This window comes from Dreissena polymorpha, chromosome 2, assembly GCF_020536995.1.
Source record: "Dreissena polymorpha isolate Duluth1 chromosome 2, UMN_Dpol_1.0, whole genome shotgun sequence".
NCBI classification, from domain to species: domain Eukaryota; kingdom Metazoa; phylum Mollusca; class Bivalvia; order Myida; family Dreissenidae; genus Dreissena; species Dreissena polymorpha.
In genome coordinates this window covers 59560775-59584023 of record NC_068356.1, presented here as the reverse complement: position 1 = coordinate 59584023, position 23249 = coordinate 59560775, and the positions used below count along the sequence as shown (strand labels likewise).

General features: G+C 34.6%; 1 protein-coding gene across 1 annotated transcript in view; it reads right to left on the bottom strand.

The window, feature by feature from the left end:
• The window catches only part of LOC127867216 (uncharacterized), a 317672-nt gene that overhangs the window by 148736 nt on the left and 145687 nt on the right, over nucleotides 1-23249 (bottom strand). The gene's annotated exons all lie outside the window — the stretch shown is intronic.

The window sequence follows — 23249 nt, the reverse complement described above, 5'->3', positions numbered from 1 at the left end:
AGATTTAAATAGTTTATGTTATCGATCTGATTATCACATAATATTTCACTTTTTTAAAATAGTTTTATCAGTTACTAGGTCAGAAGCGAAGTTCATCTGCATTTCTTAAAGAGAAATAAAACCCAGCATGAAGCCTAATTCATGCTGTGTTTTATTACTCTGATAGTAATGCACTTAATTGACATCATACATGTTATTTGAAGGTGACATGTGATATATTATCTTATTAATGGTATCTACACATTTGCACTCATGTGTTGTCACCAATAAACGCTTTTAATCCACACTAGGAACTCGAATGCCTAGATCTCATTTTTTGAACGAGTTTCGTTTATTTTGTTCGGATTAAAAAACGGAAATGAAATATGGCAAACACGGTTTAAAAAGGGTTAATGCAACTCTGACATTTGGTATCCAGAAAGATAAGTTAGATGAATTAAATTTATACCATTTCCTACGCGGCAATGCGGTCTTGACAAGAGCGAGTGGAAGCTTCAAGAATTACCGAGATCCCCTTTATAGAACATTAATTTATTTCACAAACTTGAAATGTCATATAAGCAATAACTAAGCATTATTAAGTATGTATTATGTCACGTGTGCATGTAAAATAATTGAGAATTTTGGTACCCAATTCGTGTAACTTTACGAAATCCCCGTTAAAAATCGCGTTTCTGTGTGTGTCAGAAACAAATGAAAACCATTTTGTTATTATTTTAATAAAGACGTATCGATAAATGCTATTGTAAAAGAGTTATTATTACTGATATAAGTTAACCAATAAATGCGGTTACTTCGGGGAAGTCGGTACCTGCGCGAGCGTCTGATATTGGTAGCCTTATTAATTTTTAATAGCCTGACCGTATTCCATTTCGTACAACGCTAATTTTATATCAGACAATGTCCAAACTTACTGTGTTGTTTTTGCGCTTTAAATTATAGTGATTGATAAATGTCCCATAAGCAATCTTTAATATGATTAATATCACTTTTATACGCAATAACATGTGGGATTGAGGTACCCACCCGGCGTCAGAAAGCGCGTAAAACTTCACCGAATTCCCAGTTATAAAGCGCTATTTCGTGTCAAATACACGGGTAGGGGGAATGTTTCGGTAATTATTTTGTAAATAACACGGGTAAATACCGGTGAAGTGTTAATTTATTGCAAATACCACCATTACACGTAATAACGGGTTCGATTTCGGTAAGCGCGCAAGCGTTTGAGAGCGTGTTTAATCAAAGACCTATAGATAACAATATCTCTTTGGTTTAATGTACCGATTTACCCGTTATAAATAGCTGATGTTCTCTTTAATCGTATATTTTTTGCATTTGCAGAATAACTAAGTGGCATCAACCCCCTTTACAAGTGTGATAAGGCGTCATGTCAATTATATTTCATTTTTTGTCATTTTGGTTTTGTTTGTTTTTATTTTCAAGCGTAGTGTGTACAAGAAACTAAATACTCGGAGCGCATGGGTGTGATTAGGACAGCCTCGTTCTCAATGTACATAGATTGCTCGATATGAGGGAAGCGTACAATTATTGATTCGAATTTAGATAAGATGTAAATATTCTTGATGTCAATTTCACACAACCAGCAATATCCCTGTTAATTGAAAGCATTTGATTCTCATCAATTTAAATAAGTAATCTCTTTATTTTTTGCTTTCCATTGCTTTTCAAGGGGAATAACGAGGGTATCTAGTGACGTAGACACCTGGTCACTTCGGCATCCTAAAAACGTGCCACTTCGGCATTCTCAGTGTCGCTTCGGCACTGGTGTTTATCCCATATTTTTATTGATGTTCAATCAGTTTGCAAAGTTTACACACCGCGATTGTCACTAAAGTACATGTAGGTGTGAAAAAAATGAAGACTTTAAAACGTATACTTCCTCAGTTGGCCTGATCAAAGTTTGATAGCAATTTATTTTAAAAGGCTAGTTTAATGATCCATAAAAGAGTTTGGTATAATAAGATATCAACACTTTAATAAATTGACCATTACATTTTCTACAAAGAGTTACCAAGCATGTATATCGTGTTTACACTTAATCCAATTCCCGCAAGATCCCGTCATGAAACGGCCTTTTGTCTGTCGTTCATTTAGCTACATCATATTGTGCAAGTGTATTATTTACAGATGAGCCAATTTTTTTTAAATGTAATAAAACACGATATGTGATGCCACTTCAGAAAATCTCATTCGCCCAAGCACCCTCGGAAAACATGGTTCGGCAGTGAGCTTGCGGCAAAATTAAAATTCTTCAATATACGCACCCCAAACATCACCTTTGCGCGTAAGCCGCATTACAATGCACCAATACGTTGCAAACACACATAGGATGCATGAAATAACCACAAAAAGCATGGGTGCAATGGTTCAAATGCGTTTATTCAGAAGAAAAAAAGGCACTACTTTTGAAGGTACATGTAAGGAACGAACGAAAACTCGGGTACCGATCAACGTCGACCTGTTCTTCGGTAAACTCGTACCCGATGAACAGAAATGTACAGAATAATATGTAGGATGGTTATGTATAAATCCTAATCATGTTGAAGATGTCTTCTTTTCTCTCAATGTTTCCACTTGAATTATCTAAGCATAAGCTCTTCAGAATTAATGTCTCTTTTATACGCATGTTTTTCGCTACAAATACCTCAATTGTGGTCGGTGTCTTTTAATATTTTTAAAGGGTGGGAAAGGTGTTATATAGAGCACAGGTTAATTTATTGCCCAGTGTGCTTGAATAAAAGGTAATTGGTAATTTAATTAAACAGTTTTACTTTAATAAGAATGTTTAACACAGACATCATCTTTGAGTTGTAATAATGTTTCTTGTGTCACTCAATTAAAAAAGGGTATGAAGGGAATAAATGAACTCCCATGTCCTAAAATTCAATCATCAAAACACAAATAAAAGCGTTGTGGAAAAAAATGAATATTTTTAATATGGTTCAAAATGACTATGGTACGAGTTGATTGTATGACAAACGGCACCCGGACAATTGGCACCCAGTGTTTTTTTTTGCATACGCGGACAGTCGGCACCCTATAAATTTGTCGACAAGGACAATCGTCACCCGATGAAATTGTAATCCCGGACATACAGCACCCTATTTTAAGTCCCCGGTCATAGCTATATATATATGGGCAGAATCGTAAGAAAGTGTTTTTATTGAGTTTGTTTACGGGATTTATTAAATCATCTCTTTTACCAAACCAATTAGCGGATTAGACTAATAAGTTCAACTAGGTGCTGACGGGCTTTATCGATCGCCTTTAATCGAGTGCCGTGTGTCAGGGTATACAAATAAATCGGGTGCCGATTGTGTGGGTCGACAAAGTTACAGGGAGCCGACTGTCCGGGTATGCAAAAAACACTGGGTGCCGATTGTCCGGATACCGTACGAGATGACTAAAAGGAAACGACCGAGTTGACCAAGGTACGAGTTAACTATAGACAACTCTGTAAAGGGAGTTATTGCCTGTAATTGCATGTGCTGTGCCACGTGAATCTGAGAGGAAATACAAACTTCGCTGATTGTTTAAATCAACTATCATCGTATAAAGACCTATAGGTGAGCAGAAAGTTATCTGACCATTGATTTTCAGGTACTTTAAGTTCAATTGTGGCAACTTTATTTCAATCTCAAAGTTTTTGCAGACTTTTGATTTCTTATTTTGAAAAGAGCATATGTGTGACTGCTGTATCAATGCCTCTGACATTAACACTAGCGTTACAACCTAAATAATCACATCATTGTTTCATATATGTCTAGATTACACATTTTGGTCTGAAATGTAATTTTCAACAAGAGTGCCAAACTGTCAGAAGATTCGCCCGTTTGAAGGTTTTGGACAACTTGATAACTTTACCATTACCCATAATTGAAATTGACCTACAAATCATCTAGACACAACTTCTGACCAAATTTGGGCAAGATCGGATGAAAACTACTTCAACTTGAGAGCGAACACCATGCTTAAATCTTGAAATGCACTAAGTGACCCCGTGACCTCGTTTTTGACCAGGCATGACGAATTTTAGAACATGACCTAGATATTGTCTACATACAACTTCTGACCAAGTTTGGTGAAGATCGGATAAAAACTACTTCAATTAGAGTGGGGACACTGCTGTCGACGCCGCCGCTGCCCGCCAACGTAGTTCTTATAATACGTCCCGTTTTAAAAACTGGCGTATAAAAAGTACACAGACTTTCTTTGTTTACAAGTTATATTATACTCTTCATCATATACTAGATTATGTTTTATCATAACCAGATTAAGTGTGTTCAGGGGTTTACAATTCACCTAGCCCGCTTGAAACAACGACTACAATTTTGGTAATTTACAGTAAAGTGAACACCCAGGTTGTTAAATTATTAAGTAAATCATAGGCAATGCGAACCAATATGATATCTGAAATACTCGCCCCCATTTTCAGATCAGGTTTATTTTGTAACAGGTTCATGACTGGTGCGAAGTTAATAATGACACTGTGTCGATGCTTGCTAGTACACAATTTATTTATCCGTTTCTGTTTGTTACAATGACACATCTATTTGTGTGCCCATGGGATAAATATTTTTATTGAACTGAGCAATTAAATAGGAGGAAAATCAGGTCTGCCGATTGGTACCTCTTAAAAAGTGAAATTCAATGTGACTACCTAGTAAGTAAGGGCCGCCTAACATTGTCAGCTGGTAGCCCTGAAGAGCGCGTGGCTTTGAACAGCTTTTTATGCCACCAGTGTTTCAATCACTGAAATTAAAAGAATGACATGACTTCTAAGTTTTGATTTCAAGTGTTTTGACCAAGAGTTAGTGAGAAAGGCCAGCATTATTCAAGCCTCCATAAAGGTAAAATAATGCTTACTCAATCATTTTCTCTATCTTCACGAGGTAGAATATTCTGATTGTTTGCTATGACCAGCAACAAGAGACGACGTACAAGGTCAGAGTCAAATAAGGATCAAACATAAGTTTATGATATTATCCTTTAAAGTTTGAATACGATAATGACGACAACAAATACACATATAATCAAATTACAAATTAAACATAAAAACAATATGTTCATATGTTATTGAAGAAGTACAGAGCCCATTTGGGTTATGAAATCCTTTACTACATAAATTGGACTAATGTGTGTTCTTACTGACTTAAGGTTCCTCTAAAACATTAATGGTCATATTTTACTCACCTTCGATACTTTAAATCCAATCGTTCAAGTATTGTAATCCAAAAATATCTAACAATCAGCACAAATAATTTGACATTGAAAACCCATTTTGTTCGATTTGACACAAATAACGGCAACTAATCCTTCACAGGTATGTCATATCAGGAAAACTTTGGTAACACATTTAATCCGCTTTTAAACAAACAACTGCAACTACGTATGCGATATTTTTCTATGGGAAAATATTCTCCAACATGGCTGCAAAGTAACCGTCTTTCTGAAAAGAAAATATTTGATATTCTTGTCAGAGTTTACACCTTTTTCAATAATATTTCAGTCATATCCAAGAAGTCAGTTCACCTTTTCCCACTTATTTTTGGCACACTATGCCTATCTTAGTGTTACAAAGCGAACATATTCACGTCATTTAACTGCAGTTAATGCAACAAGAGCTAAGGGGAGAACAGCAGTCTTCGCCATCGATCTAGTCGGTTGCTTTGTTTGCAGTCGATCAGTGCATCTATTTCTTTGTTTCTGATCCAAGTTACAAGTCCAAACAGGTACATTTAGAAGCACATTCAACATTAAGTTAATCTTCATTGAGCAATCATTTAAAAAAGACGCTTTCTGAACAGTATTTTAGATCCATCATGCCAGAGGCTTGAACCGAATTAATACAGTTAATCTCAACTATGCATGGCCCCATTACCAACCCTGGGGCGCCCCGCCCACACAAAATTGCCTTTTACTATAGTTTCTTCATTTCTACACCGATTCACTTCAAATTGATACTGAACCTCTTTTATGACAATACAGTCAATCTCAACTATGCATGGCGCCATTACCAACTCTGGGGCGCCCCGCCCACATAGGCCACGCCCACCCAAAATTGCCTTTTCTATAATTTCTTCATTTCTACACCGATTTACTTCAAATTGATACTAAACATTTCTTATGACAATACGGTCAATCTCAACTATGTATGGCCCCATTACCAACCGTGGGGCGCCCCGCCCATAATAGGCCACACCCACCCAAAATTGTCTTTTACTATAATTTCTTCATTTATACACCGATTCACTTCTAATTGATACTGAACTTCTCTTATGACAATACGGTCAATCTCAGCTATGCATGGCCCCATTACCAACCCTGGGGAGCCCCTGGGTCAAACATGCGGCGTGGGGATATGCGTCGGCCTCTGTCGCGCCATTTCTAGTTTATAGGTTGGGGTCATGTTGGTAAAGAAGTATGCAAAATATGAAAGCAATATGTCAAGGGACATTGGAAATATTTGAGGTGGGACGCAATCTTTAACGTAGATTATCAATAATATGCATATTCTAAGTGAAAAAAGGGCAATAATTCTTACAAAATGCTTGATAGAGTTGTCTGCTCTTATTTGTAGGTTGGGGTCATGTTGGTAAAGAAGTATACAAAATATTAAAGCAATATGTCAAGGGACAATGAAAATATTTGGGGTGGTACGCAAACTTTAATATTTGCATGCTAACGGGAACGGGAACGCTAATGCCGACGCCGGGGTAAGTAGGATAGCTCCACTATATATTTTTCATATATAATAGTCGAGCTAAAAACTGCACCAATATGCTTTTTGGGTAAGAGTTTCGATAATATAGAGGCCATTTTACAGAAAATTGACATAAATGTGAATATAATTTATAACAAGAGGGCCTGAAAGGTCGAAAGTCGCTCCCTGGAGATAAAAAGAAATTACCTGTTCTTTGCAGCCCAAGATATCAATGAAAGACAATAATGTTCTAACCAAGTTTTATGAAGAATTAACAACAAATGGCCCCCTGGCGGCCATGTGTTTTTTAACAGCCCTGAACCAATTTTGAACTCTTCCAATATATGTCCAAATTTCATGAAGATAATTTGTCTTCTAGACTGTTCACATGTTTTCACTTTTTTACATATAAAGAAAACAACCCCTAAATGAGCTTTATTTTCACCATTTACGATTTTCATTGAATATGTGCCTGTATTGGTAAATTTTAAATATACCTCTTTGTAAAATTTAAACGTAAAATAGGCGTGTTCACGCGTCGGTCCAAACACGTGGGAAAAAATGAGTTTTTGTAATTTTTCATTCAACAGAAGCGGATTCGTCTTGGAAAGATCAACGTTAACTTTATAAATGTACACAAATTCTTAACAATTCATCAAACAAACAACCAATATGTTCTTTCATCCGTCGTTTGGTCGTTAAACCGTTTTCCGTTTAAAATTTCAATCAATGATTTATTAATATGTTCCGCTACCATTCCACCCATCTTGACAATAAACCAATCAGATCCACCCATCTTGACAATCAACCAATCAGAGCCACCCATCCTGACAATTAACCAACCAGATCCACCCATCCTGAAAATCAACCGTTCCGATCAACCCATCCTGACAATCACCTAGTTCGATCCACCCATCCTTCAATTCAACCAATCAGATCCACCTATATTGACAATCAACCAATTAGATTACCCATCACGACAAATTAGATCCATACGTCCTGACAATCAACCAACCCGATCCACCCATCCTGACAATCACCTAATCCGATCCACCCATCTTGCAATTCAACCAATCAGATTCACCTATCTTGACAATCCAACATCAGTCTACCCACCCCTACAATCAACCAATAAGATCCATATGCGTCCTGATAATCAACCAATCAGATCCGCCCATCCTGAAAATTAACCAATCAGATATGCACGTCCTGACAATCAACCGATCAGTTAATGATAAAAACAAACACTTAATCTTTCTTGCAGAAATAATTCTCATTAGTACCATGCTGATCGATCCAAAAGCCCCAGGTTTGATGCACGTTCTGGGAGCGTTCTGAATATCTAACCTTAAGGCACCAAACACTGATCCTACCCAAGAAACCAACTTGAGAGAGGCTTAAAAGCCTTCAGAGTCGCTTTGAGACCCTCCTTGATTGTGTCACAAATTTTTTATTGTTCTTCTTCCAAGAACACCACTTATGTCAGTATAAACGAACCACTTAAGGCCTAATTTAATGACTCCCGTATAACAATTGGTAATGTCAAAGTGGGTCCTTCTACCATCCAATAATTCGCAGCAGAATAATAGCCCCCTATTGTAAATTCACATGCAGACATCTACATGTAGGTACATCGGACGATATTGTCTTGATCGCATTTTTGCACATATTTTACACGGCCTTATGTATCATTTTTGCTTCAAATGTGAATAAAGGTTAAGTAGTACTCTGATTTTTTTTCCCGTTTAGAATTAGCCCCTATTGTTATTTGAATTGCTGAAGATAATACAATGTACAAAGGAGGCGCCTTTCCAGAGGCGACCCTGAGACTATAAGTGCCCAATATGAAATTAAGATATTAAGCTTAGTTGTTTTAATTATGACAATAAAGTAAACGAATAGAATGATTGTGTTGTTGTTGTAAGAATAAAAAATGTAGGAGCAATTGAGAAATAAATTGTCCGCGTGAAAACATTCTTACCGGTACTTCTGTTTCCAGTTTTAAAACGTTACCATGTCACAAATAAACAAAACATATATTACGATGATGTAAGACAACATGGATTTCATTTGACACCTCAGTACTCTTTTTACCTGAATCCATAGAAATTATAATATCACCAAATCTGTTCTGAATACGGAAAATGTTTTCAGTTATTCAGTTGTTGTTGTGGGTTTTTTTTACATCAAATCGTCATTTTCCTTGTAAGAGACCAAATATTTCATTAAAACACATGTCCCCGCCAAATTATTCAACAGTATAATTGCATCCTACACTTTATATTGACGATGCTCGAACAGCATCGTCTAAGTATGATAACCATCAAAAAATTCTTCACAATTGCGACCTATGTAAAAGACCGAGCCAGTCCGATGGATATAACTCGATTTTTCTAACCTCGTTGATTTTCGTTGATAACTGGAGAGTTGTCGTTCGTGTTTCAACATTCAACAATGGCCGCCCCCATGAGAGTCTCGAGTCAAAACTTTCTTACTGCATACATTGGCTTGTTTCGCTATTTAGAAGCTGTCATTTATGATATATGAATTATTTATTCACTAAATCTCCACTAATGACAACAATGGATGGAATTCGAAGAATATATTCGATGTGAATGGATCACTTTCTACAAAATGGCTTCGCCCATGAGAGACTTGATAACACTCGTGTCAAAACTTTCTTACAGTATAAATCTGCTTATTTCGCTATTTAGTAATGCAACAATAAATGGAATCGAAGGATATATTCAATGTGAATGAAGCACTTTCTGGATCTCGACAGCTTGACAAGGCCAAACTAGCATACTGATGATACTGGTAATTTTAGTTATCAATTTAAGTCACATTGTGCTTTATAAATTTTGTTCGAGCATTTTGCGATTTATTGAATGGCTATGATACTCGATATCAACATGTCATATGAGATTTGCATATCACCAAGCTGTCCTGAAATACAACGTTAATTACAAACTCTTTACTCAAATTACTGGTTTGTATGAATTCTTTCTTCTTTCTATTTAAGAAGTTGTTATCATTAAAGTCCAAATAATTAGACGTAATTTACCGTTTAGTCCATGTATATCGACCTCATATTTATAGGAAGAGATATTATGTTAAAGGGGCCTTTTCACAGATTTTGACATGTTTTGAAGTTAGTCATTAAATGCTTTATATTAATAAATGTAAACATTAGATCTTAAAAGCTCCAGTTAAAAAGCAAGAATAAAATTCTTTAAAAAAAGTAGTCCGCAGCAGAGCTCGAACCAGTAACCCCCTTAGTCCTGGAGTAAAAACGCATTAGCCTGCTCGACTATTCTGCCAAGTATGAATGGTTGACATATTATATACCTTATATAAGCAATCTTCGTAGTTTCACACAATTAAACAACAACAACATAACTCTCCAAATTATTAAATCGTTTCGCGTTGCAACGCTTTATAATTTTTAAATCGTTAAAAGATGCATATAATGGCTATGTAAGACCATGGTAAATGTTCAGTAATACTGTTTCCTAAAAATAACATAACTTAAACGAAACTTTGCGAATCCGATACAACTTTTTTCAATTTTTGTCAATTTACCAAAACGTGAAAAGATCCCTTTAAAATTAAAGTGATAGTATGGGCATTTTGCACTGTTCAATTGAGCTGAAAAAAATTAACGGATCAAAAGAGTTTATGCAACTTATCTTGCTACCAGTTGTTTATAAAAAATATTTTGTATTCGATTTTCTTACGTGACCCACCCAGACCTGTTAGCGGAAATGATCCGTAAAACAAAATTGTGTCTTTGTGTCGTATGATCGAATCTGCAATTAAACTAAATTTAGGTTAAAAACATACATGCATGATCAGTTGTCAAATGAAAGTACGGTCCATTGTGTCACAACGGTCTTACTGACCTGTGTGAATGCGCGCTAAGCATTGTAGGAAACGGACTTTTTTCCCTTATGGCGTTGGTTACATACTAAAACGGGAGTAAAAAATGGTAATTAATTATTTTTAAAAACAGGCCCCATCAAACCGGGCCTGCTGTAATATGTATTTGGATGCAGTTTGTGCTTCAAAAGGAGCCACTTTTCATGTCAGTCTATTGATTGTAAGAATCACTAAACACGTAATTTAGACTAACTAAACACGTTGCAAGACTGTATCTTCGAAATAGTAAATCAATCTAAATCATAAATAAATATTTATAATTAAATACCTTCTAAAATTTTAAAAGGTAAACGATTTAAAATAAACGCTGTGAACAATACAAGGAATCGTACATGTAGGCCTACTGTGTGAGAGGATTAATCAGGGATAAAATAAAATGGAATTCGAAGGATCTAACATTTTTAGGAGGACGTCATAGTATCTTGGACATTTAGAACTTTCATATATTTATTTAGTAGATACTGAAAATGCTGAATGTGCTAATTGTCACATCAAAGACGAGCAGGTGAGATTTTTACAGCTTTATTTTTCTTGACATAATATTGTATGTTTTCCATGAAATTTATATGCCAGTGTGTTTTTTTAACCATTTTGGGAATGGGACCGGGTCCTTTTAAATTGGGAAATAACGTATTCTTTTGAGTTAATTTGGGAGATTAATATTGTTGATTTTATGATTAAAAATACTTTGAAAACTTTGATAATAGTGATTTCAATAAGATATATTTTAAAGTTCAACTTCTTTAGCTTGACTTTGAGATAATTTACATGTTTATATAATTATTAAAATAATTGTTTTGTGTGGAAACCTTCCATTGTGAATTGTTAGGTCCCATTTGGGAAAAATATATACTCAATTTTAGCTCGGCTGTTTTCAGGGAAAACCCTAGGTATTGTCATGGACAGCTCGTCGTCAGATGTCCGCGTCGTGCTTAAACCTTTACATCGGCTCTAAAATCAAAGTGCTTCCACCTATAACTTTGAAACTTTATATGTATATACACCTTGATGATTTCTACACACCACACCCATTTTGGGGTCACCAGGTCAAAGGTCAAGGTCACTTACCTAGCCTAGCTTAGCACCCATTATGTAGTGCTCTTGTTTATATATAATTTTAAAAATTTATTAATAACCAGAATAGTTGATGCATGTAAAAATGAAAAGATACAACCATGAACAGTGTGTTTTAGTTTTTTTAATAAATATGCTTTGATTGCGCATATGCAAAACAATGAAGTCCATAAATTGTTTACTGATTTTTAAAATGTTGAATGTCACACCTTACGTACCACTCCGTTTATGTACCGACACTTTATGTACCACTATCTGACACTTAACGTACCATATTTATACTATATAGAGATAACTCATGTGTTATTGATGAAATGTATTGTGTGTGATAGTATTTATGAATTTAGACTTATATATTGGCCATAGATTTTATTTTTTGTCAGATTGTCTAAGTGTCACTGAGTGTCTTAGTGTAATTTATTAGCCCAAGTACATGTAGTACTTAATAAATGATTTATTAGTCTTACCTGAAATTGAAGTAAATTATAAAAATTCATTTGTCTCTTATCTTATCCTGACTAAGGATTATAAAGTCTAAAATGTTTGTATTATATTGTAAAATTGAAATGTGATACTTTGAAGAAAAAAGAGAATGACCTTAATGTTCAAACTGTAAAAAATCAAATTATTTTCTTCTTTAGACGTTACTCATGTTTAGAGAATGACCTTGATTCATTAGGACTGCTATGAATGAATGGACAATAACATCTATAGTTTATGTAGGTGGTACAAAACGTTTCAAAGTACCGGTAGTACATAAAAGGTCTGGTACATGTACATAAGGTGTTACACCCTAAAATGTTCATGGTATCAGTGTTTCAATAATGAAGTGTTTTCTTGTTACGTATTGCTTAGGTTGTTTTGTTTCAAATTTCAAATTTGCATTTATTTTAAAGCATTTTCAGTTATTTTGTGAATTCCATGTTTTTTGTAATAAGGTGAATTATGTTGCACATGGCGTCAAATATTAATTCGTGGTCTCTGTGGTGTAGAGAATGTTGTCCGCTGGGCGTGGGTTCGATCCATACTCTGGGAGAGTTCTCATTATCGTCTCCATGGACAACAAGTACTGGTGTACCAAGAAGAAGTAGTAGTAGTAGTAGTGGTGGTGGTGGTTGTGGTGGTGGTGGTGGTGTTAGTAGTAGTAGTAGTAGTAGTAGTAATAGTAGTAGTAGTAGTAGTAGTAGTAGTAGTAGTAGTAGTAGTAGTAGCAGTAGTAGTAGTAGTAGTAGTTTTAGTAGTAGAAGTAGTAGTAGTAGAAGTAGTAATAGTAGTAGTAGTAGTAGTAGTAGTAGTAGTAGTAGTAGTAGTAGTAGTAGTAGTAGTAGTAGTAGTAGTAGTAGTAGTAGTAGTAGTAGACTAGTAGCAGTTGATGTAATATCAGTAGTAGTAGTAGTTGTAGTTGTTGTTCTTGTTGTTGTAGTAGATAATTAGTTAATTAGTTGTAGTAGTAGTAAGAGTTGTAATGGTTGTGTTTGTATTTGTATTGAAGTCTGATCATACAACACAATGATGATGCTGCTAACGATGATAATGATGAATATGATAATGCTGCTGCTGATTGTGATGATGATTATATGATGGGACTTCGGTATTATAAAATTTGTGAGGTTCAAATACAAAACCTGTTGGATAATAAAACTTCTCATTTTATGACAAAAGAGCTAGATTGTAGAGTAAAAAATAAGTATAAAATTCCCTAATAGGAAAGCTACCTTTTAAGGACCATGTGGGCTTAATCAAAAGCAATGCATGACACAGTTATATCTCTTTCAACTGCACTCAATATTGCTGTTCCAATTGATATGCTCAGAAATGCTTCTGGATGGGCATTCACCAAAGAGTACTTTCCTTTAATTATTTATTCTATAATCTTTATTTATTATCAAAATGATTATTTTGCTTATGTAATCTTATGTAATTAACTTTTTATATGAAGCAGCTTGTTTGTTGTTTTAATCATCCATTATTCATTCATAAACTGTTGAAGGAGTGCATGTAAATCATTAGTAAGTGCATGTTGGTGTACTAGAGGAATACTAGAGGAATACATGGTATATTCTCAAAATCTTACACGTGTTGTTTTTAATATAATTAAATAGGATCAATTGATGAATTAATTCAGTTTGAGTAAACTTAGACTGGGTTGTGGAACTATAGTAATTTGTTGTTTTTAATCCAATTAAATAGGGAACTATGTAACTGTCAAAAAAAATATGCATTCATACGCATACAATCCAATTATTGGATGTCACTGATATTTTCAATTTTACTAGTAGCTAATTAAGACTAATTAAAACGGAATTGGACTTTCCTTGCAAAGTATTTCATTATTAATAATATAATAAGCTAATGTAATAAAAAATATTGATATTTTAATAATTTAACTCAATGATATTAATAATATTTAAATTTGCCCCCAAAAACTAGGGCAGGTAGATAGGAAGGATTTTTTGTGTGGAAAATCAACAGTGTTGTCAGTGTTAAATATTTGTAAAGCTTCTTCAACTTCAGTTTTACATTTTATGACCTGCAACATATACTATCCTAGTTTATTTTACTATGGTAAGTCATTAAAGTGTTATTTATTTTTCAACTATATTATGTGCTAATCTCATATACTGAATTACTACCCCATTTAAAGATGACACCTAATCTAAATTCATTAATACAATAGTTATAATTGTTTTATTGTAACATACTATTCCACTAAAAATGACCATCATAGAACATCAATGCTGTGCTTTTACTTAATTTTTCATTGATATTAATTATTTAAAGAAAAAATCAGGCAATTACAAAAAAATATATAATTAGCGTGTCAAAATTTAACAAACTGAACAAGTCAATTTGAACTTCTATTGCAATGCAAATGGAGACACTTGAAATATCAGATTGTTCCCATACTAGTCGGCAATATAGCTATGACATTGTGTCTATTCAAAACATGCATCAGACACACCTTCTGAAACTTTTTAAGCGGTTTTGAAAACGCTATTTCATTGCAACAAAATAATACTTAACTTTTAAATCATAACATGAATGCTTACTTATAAAGCAAATTGTTCATTCTTCCGGGGATTCTTTGTGTCGTAGTCATAAATGCCTCCAAATGGAGGTGTGTGATGCGTCTAAGTATACAGGTGACAATAACGTAGTGACGTCACCATCTTTGTATAGAATGAGTACGGTCGATATTCAAATGCATTATTTTTCTCTTTCCGGGATATTGTTTTAGTATGTTGATGCTGCATTAACATATAAGTGAATATGAAGTGAAAACACCAAAAATAAACAACGGTTGCGATAGACACCTATAAACTGTTAGATGCCCAATTGCCCATAATATCACTTTAAATGAACTGTATCCCAGTAAAAGAGACATTAAAGCGATTGTGGCCAGTTTAGATCCAGTTTAGCCTGCAGTTGCTTGAAAGCTGTTTGCTTAAGAGCGGTTTTCTGACAATGACAAATAGTTTAATTCGATACTGATTAGACTGCCCTTTTCCTGTGACCTGGCTAATTAAATTCAGAAGCCTGGTTACAGTTTAACGTTAACTTCTACTTCTTCTACTTCGTACTCCCTACAGTCAATTGCTGACTATAACAGGAAGGCTTATTATAGGCAGATGTGGTCATTGTCGAGTCCGTTTCCTGGGAAGAACCAGTACTTGGTGTCTGTGGAGGAGATAATAAGATTGCTCTCCGAGTAGGGAGCGAACCCACGAACACCCGATCGCTTAGCGGACACCTCATCCACTACTCCACCGCGACCTTAATGTTACCAATGTGTCAGACCAGTGCCTGGATTTTGAAATCTAGGACATGCATGGTCAGAAGATGTCATTTAAGATTATACATTTTTTCAAACACATACAAATGCATACAAATATAAATAGTAAAATGCACTAAGTCAGAAGGGTTTGACTTCGGCTGGTGCCTTGGCACACCAGGTGTTTCGGTTGCAATAGTTTGATGGACTCACTATTTGGATGTGTAGTTACATTATTTACAGTATATCAAACAGTATTTAGCATGAAACAATGATTTTTTTCAATCATAAATAATTGATGTAAAATGCTTGAAGGAATAATATTTAAGGTTTAAGAAGGCATTTTCTAAAAGGATATCTTTTGATAATTATATTTTTTGCAACAAGGGGTAACGCATTTAAAAAAAATGTAATTAATTTTCTGACAAAAAACTGGAACCACGAGTAGCATGAAACAATCATTTTTTTAAACATTTGTAATTGATGAAAAATGATTGCAAAAATAATATCTAGGGTCTAATTAAGCCTTTTTTTATTTTATTTTAATAGGTTACTCTGAAAATTCTATTTTTCATGATTTTTTTTTGCAACAAGGGGTTATGAAATTTAAAAAATGTTACTGGATTTTTAGAGCAAAACTGGTACTATGATCATACAATGATGCATTTTGTTAAAACATTTATAATTATATTGTTTATTCTTGAAAATGTGTTTCCCCTATTCACTAAAAATAACACTTTTGATCAGAAAATTCATATATAATGATGTTTACTTTTATTTTCAAGAAGCATACTGCCTCTTTTTAGTTGTATTCAGCCACAAGTTCTTGTCAGCCACTTAAGGGTTATATGTTGCCTTTCTTTTACTAAATGCAAAATAATTCCACACTTTGAGACATTCATAAAATATTTTATGTCTTTACAACACCGACATGCTAATAAATTTAGATAATACGTACTTCCATACTAACAGGACCATTCTAGGCGGGCAACCTAGCAACCTTGATTTGTTTATATCTTCCTATCAATCTGTATGTGTTATGAATCATTTGTTCGGAGAACATTTAATGTTTGTTGTAACTTTTAAATAATTCAATGTTCAAAGTGATATTGTTATTGACCGATAAACCAACATACTGATTAAAAGGGAATATTTTATTAATTATTTGCATTTTATCTTACATGAGAAATCTTTGCTAAAATGTTTTTTAAACTATAGAGAAATCTATATACAATTAATAATTGACGATGTTTATAAAAAACAAACATTTATGAAATGGAAGTTTAAAGATAAAAATGAATAATGCAAGTTTTATCAGATATTCGTAATAATTTCGAATATAATTGAGTGTCTGAGTAATTTGGATGAATGAATATATCGGATAAAACGAACACTTGAATTATGATTTATTTTTCAATATTTTATGCACTTAAGTTTAGCTTAATGCGTTTTTATAAGCATTTATAGACAGTGTCCCTCCCCAAAATCAAGGAATTATTACTTGTCATTCATTTGTGTAATGGTATACAATAATTTGGTGGTAGAATATTTGAGAAAAACATTAGAAACGAAACTTGTCAGTGATGAAATTTTCCATATGTTTATGGAAATTACCGATCGTCGGTTTCCGAAAAACAATACGTCACGGTTTCCAAAAATATGATATTTGTGCCCAAAGATTTTGGTGTTAATTATCATATTTTAATAATTTCGATTCTCATTTGATTAATAGGTAATTTCAAGGCTGATAAACTTGAAATAAGCAAGCTATTCTTTCGTTTGCATATGTCTGTCTATACATCTGTACAATCGGTAATTTCCGTAACCACTCGTTAAATTGTAGCAGGCCAAAATTTAAATTAAACAAATATGTTTACACTAATATTCTACCTCTTTCTTGCTAAAAACTAATGCATGAATGATTTAAAAGTAATATTGCATCGTTTTCAGCCAGGAACACTGTCTATGACCGCGCAAAAAAAGATAACAAACTTTTTGATTTACGATATTTACTTTATAAAAAGCTTGCATGCGGCATGGCATTGCATGTTCCGCAAGATAAATATCTCGACTTTATTTATAGGATGATTTCGGACTGTTTCTTCCAATCAGTAAATAGCTTTTAAACGTAATTTAGACCAATGTTTAGCGAGATAATTAAGTACCACTTTTTTATACACTGCCAAATTGTGACATAACAAGTTGCCTCCCTTGTTGGTTCATGCTACTGTATTATTATGCCCCCTTCGAAGAAGAGAGGGTATATTGTTTTGCACATGTCGGTCCGTATGTCCGTCCACCAGATGGTTTTCTGATGATTACTCAAGAATGCTTATACCTAGGATCATGAAACTTCATAGGTACATTGATCATGACTCGCAGATGACCCATATTGATTTTGAAGTCACTAGGTCAAAGAGCAAGGTCACGGTGACCCGAAATAGTAAAATGGTTTCCTGATGAAAACTCAAGAACGCTTATGCATAGGATCATGAAACTTCATGTGTACATTGATCATGAATCGCAGATGACAACTATTGATTTTGAGGTCACTAGGTCAAAGGTCAAGGTCGCGGTGACCAGAAATAGTAAAAAGGTTTCCGGATGATTACTCAAGAACGCTTATGCCTGGGATCATGAAACTTCATAGGTTCATTGACAATGACTCGCAGATGAAACCTATTGATTTTCAGGTAACAAGGTCAGAGGTCAAGGTCACGGTGACCCGAAAAAGTAAAATGGTTTCCGGATGATAACTCAAAAACGCTTATGCCTAGGATCATGAAACTTCAAAGATACATTGATCATGACTCGCAGATAACCCATTTTGAGGTCACTAGGTCAAGGTCACGTTGACCCGAAATAGTTAAATGGCTTCCGGATGATAACTCTAGAACGCTTATGCATAGGATCATGAAACTGCATAGATACATTGATCATGACTCACAGATGATCCCTATTGAATTTCAGGTCACTAGGTCAAATGTTAAGGTCACGGTGACCCGAAATAGTAAAATGGTTTCCGGATGATAACTCAACAACGTTTAGGCCTAGGATCATGAAACTTCATAGTTACATTGATCTTGACTCGCAGATGACCTCTAATGATTTTCAGGTCACTAGGTCAAAGGTCAAGGTCACAGTGACTCAACTTTGAAAAATGGTTTCCGGATGATAACTCAAGAATGCTAACGCATCATCAAACCAGTACTTTCAGTACTTTGATTGCTCTCTGAACCTCAATAATCTTCATCAACCAGCCATTCGTATGAAATCGCTCGTTAATATTCAGTTCATTGTATTGTCTGAGGTCAAGGTTTTTAGTGCATTGGGTGAAATCCGTTTGAGTAGTCTATTGTTTTTCATTTTACTTAAAATATTTTACTGCTTATTAATGATGTGCTCGTCAATTAGTGACTCGTCATTCCTTGCCAATGACATCATAATTGAAATCAATCATAGCAGGTGATAAGTGGTAAACGAACAATCGAACCATCAAACGAGCACATTAATAAAAAAAGGTAATTTGAATTGAATATGTTAAATTTCTTATTTTTCATCAACATTTGCTTTCATATGTCAATGCTCGATATTAAGGGAGGTAACTGCAATATATACTAAGAAACAGAGTATATAAGAGTTAGGTTAATTAAATTGTCGCAATACAAAATCCATTACCTTGTCCAATTTTGTTTAATAATGTCTGATACTATTACTGAAATAGTATCTTTATTGTTTCCGTAGAATAAAGGACCCATTAATGCAACGTAGAAACATTGATAAAAAACTATCGAACACCGTTATTTCGTCACCTCAACCGATACAAAAGTATCGAAAAAAAATGTAACCATATTTTTAAAATATAACAATAGGGGATTTTGTTTTGATGTCGGTAAAAACAATTTTCTTTTATAGACTGGATAAGGCAATTTCAAAATTGTATTTAAAAAAAATTATTATCTAGTTGAATATGTTAAAACCATATTGACCATCACCTGTGTTCAATATGATTAAGAACATACGGGTACTGCATTTGCGGGCATATACACCTACAACTTGTCGAAATAATTCTGTCAACGTAAACATGAAAGGTTGAAAACGTCCGGATCCCACACTTTGAGTTTCTCTCAAAATAGTGTATTCAGTTAAACATTTGGCAAAATTCCTTCGCATCAACAACGATAATAAACGGCCAATAAACAGCGGCAAACAAAGAAAAAAGTATGCATTGCATTTCTTATGTAGAATCTAAAATTTAAAAATGCGTTTTTTGAAAGGGTGCTCATTCGTAGTAAATAATAAATAACAAAAAAGCGCAGTCAAGATTTTATGAATAATGTGCAAAACCTTTTAAGTCTTACTTGTAGAGACTCTTTACTTTATTAAAATTAAATTGTAATTTCTAAAAATAATATCGTATGATTTTAAAACTATCGGTATTTGCATAACCAGTGTGATAATAAAATATTATATAAGAAGCTTTATAAAAGCGTATTAATACTAAGTTCATACCCACTGTTCAGATAAATTACGTAAGATAATATTGTTATAATTGTGTCCTCAATAAATATAAGTAAGAGCTATGTGTACGAACGCGTTCTTGATTGTGCATCACGCTGATCTAAAAATTAACTTGATGCTGCTATGTTTCGACAGCTTTTTGATCTAACAAGGGATGGAGATGAAACTTGTTTGAGTTTAACTTTATCGTGCCTCAACAAGATAAATTCTTGTTTTATGGTTTGTATGTACGCAGTTTAATAATTATTAATTATGTATTACCTTTTATTGCTTTTAAATTTGGATAGAGATGTATATGTTTATTTATCATTTAATGCTTTGTGACAATTAAGGGTAAAGTGTGAGAGTTGGAGCTCCTTAAAACTGGCCTAAAACTCCAATGCTTTGAACTGACCGTTCAAAGCGGTGGCCATAGCTTACTCGTGTTTGCGTGTTCATTGTGGACTTGTCTTCCCAATCTGTTCCATTGGTATTGCGTCTCATTGTTAACTATTGGCCTCTTGACAATATATACAGCACCACACTCTGTTAAACGGTTTATCTTTAGCTGGTGAAGCTGCTGTTTCAAGTTTTAAGTACTAAATAAGATGTAATACAAAAAACAATTAATGTTATATATAGCTATGAGTTATAGATCCTACAATTAGCAACTCGTAGGATGCTCGTACAACTATAATCTCTATATATACGCCAAATGTTCACATTGTCTTACAATTGTAACCAAAATGATAAATATTTTTCCGGTTGTTTAATACACGTGTTTTGTAATGTAAATTAAGTTATAGTATCTCGTTGGATCTCTGCTTGACAAGACCAACAATGAATATCAAGTTACATATGGGTTTAAAAAACACATTTGATAAATGGGCTGCGCTCTGTGAAAATGGGGTTTAATGCATGTGCGTAAAGTGTCGTCCCAGATAAGCCTGTGTAGCAGGCACAGGCTAACCAGGGACGACCCTTTCCGTTTGTATGATATTTTTCGTTTAAAGAAAGTCTCGTCTAAGCAAAAACTCTAGTTAAGGCGGAAAGTGTGCAGTCCGCACAGGCTAATCTGGGACAACACTTTTCGCACATCCATTAAAATCCCTTTTCACAGAGCACGGTTCACAACTTTCAGTGTTCACACACATTGTAGCCCAACAATATGTTTAATTTCCCGAATGAGGAAAAAGCCACACCCTTCGCAAGCCTGAATCCAATACGACAAGGCAATCTCTCACATGGAACCCCCAAGTGAAAAGGAAGAGAGGTCAGCCTAGAAACACCTGGCGCCGTGACATGGCTGCAGATGCTAAGCAGATGGGCCCAAACATGGGGGCAGCTGGAGAGATTCGCCCAGAACCGAGACGCCTGGATGAAGCTGGTTGGCGGAATATGTCCTAGATGGGACCACAGGCAAAGATGACATGATGATGAGATGTCATAACTTACAAACACACGTTGGTCTAATTTTATATTGTATGATATGCGTTCATTGTTATCTCATAATGCATATGTTTAAATGAAGTAAGGAAAGTTTTTAGTCGGACAGTGCGGTTCTTCGTTTGAAGAAATTCTCACTAGTGCTAGCTAATCAAAGGTTATTCGTGTGTGACCTCTGGGTACAACGCCCCCCCCCTCTCTCACTACAGCAAAAGGTGACGCTTAAATGTAATATCTTTCAGACAAAAGCACACACTAAAACTAAGTGAAAATTGCATCTATGACTTCGAGCAAACTTTCTTGAGTCTTAAATTGACTCTATGTTTATAAGGATGGGGTGCTTTGACACACAACGGGTCCTTATAAAATGCAGCCCCAGGCGCAGGACGACCTCGTGGACTTTGAAATACACGCATACTACCAGACTCTTTTATTCTATGACACATATTCCTGTCAGAGGCTAATCAAGGGGCCGTTTCATCGAACATCGTACGATAAATTTAGAATACGATACGAATTTCAAAGAAACATTATTTTTAAAGACCGAAGCATATTTTTGCTTATTTCCAGTTAAATCATTTATGTCATCATTGTCTTACCCGTGGCTAATATCTTGCGGAGATATTTATCAACAGCTTGAATATTTTCAGTTTTTAATATTCGGTCGTAAATTAAGATTGTCGTGCGATCTTTGATGAAACGGTCCCCAATATCGTATGTTTATGGCGTCTATACAAAATGAATAATGTGCGGATTACGCCTATAACTACCGGTAAGCTTATGAAAGTGTACTGTACTGACAACCTAGATTATATATATATATATATATATCAGTAATCTGTTCATTACGCTTTGTTTGCAACTAGTACAAAAGAGATTATAAAAGTCAAGACAATTGTTTTATTCGGAACTACGTCCAAAGTTGTATGAGTGCATGGACACGCGCTTTATTTTCCAAATACAAATTGGAAATCTGTAAATACTTTGAGTGTGTACCTTTTGATTAATTTGGTTGTCAATTTCTAGGGTCAACATGATACCGATATTGAAATATAACGCGATAAACACTTATAACATCCACATGATATCATTATCAATTAGTACTGTGTTGACATGTCTATAACTTTCGTCTCGACCTACTTTTTCCCTCCCCCCCCCCCCCAAACTTCCTTACCCCCCCCCCCCCCCCCCCCCCCCCCCCTACTTTTTGCATCTTCCTATTTTGTCTCCCGCTACTTTCAACTCCTTTAATTTGCATTCACCATAGTTTTACCTAGCGCTTATTTATTCCCCTTTTCTTTTAAGACGCCCCTCCTCACTTTAGTGTTTCCGTCCTGTCCATCAACTCTGTAATCTAATCAGGGAAGTACATGTACATGTGCGTGTTGTTGAATTACAATGAAGTTTAAGGAATGTCTTGTCCCTACAGGGAGTCGTCAACTTATAGTGCTGTACATAGGTCTATCATAATATTTAATTGTCTTTTATACAACTGTTCTCTGCTTTGTACATGGGTATAATACCTCATAATAGATAATCACTATCGAATACATCTTGAAGATGATATATAACATTACTTCGTCCATATTCATGGAGAACTAAACAAATAATCTGACAAAAGTTTACAATAGTTAACACAAATAATAAGCATAGAATAGACAGTACAATGTAGATCTTACACTTCGTCAGCGATAAAAACAGTTAACATTGGCACTATAAACATAGAATCTAGTTAACATATACACACTTGTGTTCGAAATATTATTTAAAGACATGGGATTTAATAAAATTGAT